Source organism: Lepisosteus platostomus, unplaced genomic scaffold (assembly GCF_059453375.1).
Source record: "Lepisosteus platostomus isolate fLepPlt1 unplaced genomic scaffold, fLepPlt1.hap1 Scaffold_275_H1, whole genome shotgun sequence".
NCBI classification, from domain to species: domain Eukaryota; kingdom Metazoa; phylum Chordata; class Actinopteri; order Semionotiformes; family Lepisosteidae; genus Lepisosteus; species Lepisosteus platostomus.
This window is the reverse complement of record NW_028291656.1, coordinates 5,001-6,461: the sequence shown is the minus strand read 5'-3', so window position 1 is coordinate 6,461 and position 1,461 is coordinate 5,001.

Sequence of the window (1,461 nt, the reverse complement as noted above, 5' to 3'; positions counted from 1 at the left end):
CCGATCGTAAAAAAGACTAAGTCCCACGGGTGACCAGGCCCCTATAAAGCCGATCGTAAAAAAGACTAAGTCCCACGGGTGACCAGGCCCCTATAAAGTGTCACGGGTGACCGGGTGGCCGGCCCGCTGGACGGCGCTGAATGGGTCTGAATAATCGGAAGGGGGCTTAAGTCTGCAGCAGGGGGCATGTCCGGAGTCCATCCCCAGGCAGGGGGCATATTTCCCGGGCAGGGAGGCCCGGATCCCCCTGTCTGAACCGAAAGCACTGCTTGCGGCCGAACCCGGAGCCGGAGGCCCTAGACGCCGCTGCTGTGGTGCTTCTCCCCTTTTCACAAGCCTGGAGGCTTGGCCCAGGCCTAGCAGGAGGCATGCAACCGGCTGAGAGCGCTCCCGGGGTCAAAAAAAGACTTTTTCGTTTTCATGGAGCTTTTAAGGGGATGAATCCACCCTGCTCAAGCCCAGGCAGAGCTCCACAGGCTGGGCTTGGATTCCAGGTTCGCTCCCTTGCAGGCACCGGGTACGGAAGTTGCGGTGGCGTATCTCCGGGTATGTGGGAGTACCGAAAGTCGAGTGGTGTGTCTGCGGGACTGTAGGATCACCGATTTCGGAGTGGTGTGGTCCAGTGTAAGTGGCAGGGCCGAAACTCGGGTGGCTTGATCCCAGGTACGTGGGCAGGCCGAGTCAGCGTTGGCGTGGTCCTGGGTACGAGGGAGAGGCCGAAACAGGGGTGGCCTCTCCCCAGGCATGTCAGAGGACGGCCAGCCTCGCAGGTGTGCGGGGGGCGCCCTCAGCACCCCGGCCTGTCCCAGGGCAGGCAGGGGAGCCCGACGGAGGGCGGCCAGCCCCGCAGGTGTGCGGGTGGCGCCCTCAGCACCCCGGCCTGTCCCAGGGCAGGCAGGGGAGCCCGACGGAGGGCGGCCAGCCCCGCAGGTGTGCGGGTGGCGCCCTCAGCACCCCGGCCTGTCCCAGGGCAGGCAGGGGAGCCCGACGGAGGGCGGCCAGCCCCGCAGGTGTGCGGGTGGCGCCCTCAGCACCCCGGCCTGTCCCAGGGCAGGCAGGGGAGCCCGACGGAGGGCGGCCAGCCCCGCAGGTGTGCGGGGGGCGCCCTCAGCACCCCGGCCTGTCCCAGGGCAGGCAGGGGAGCCCGACGGAGGGCGGCCAGCCCCGCAGGTGTGCGGGTGGCGCCCTCAGCACCCCGGCCTGTCCCAGGGCAGGCAGGGGAGCCCGACGGAGGGCGGCCAGCCCCGCAGGTGTGCGGGGGGCGCCCTCAGCACCCCGGCCTGTCCCAGGGCAGGCAGGGGAGCCCGACGGAGGGCGGCCAGCCCCGCAGGTGTGCGACGGAGGGCGGCCAGCATCCCTTCTCTCCGCGGAGAGACCCTTCAGATCGATCGGCGACCCCAGCCCGCCCCGGGAGGGCCCCTGCCTTCGGGCACGGCGGTTCCTCCCACCACCAGGCGGGCG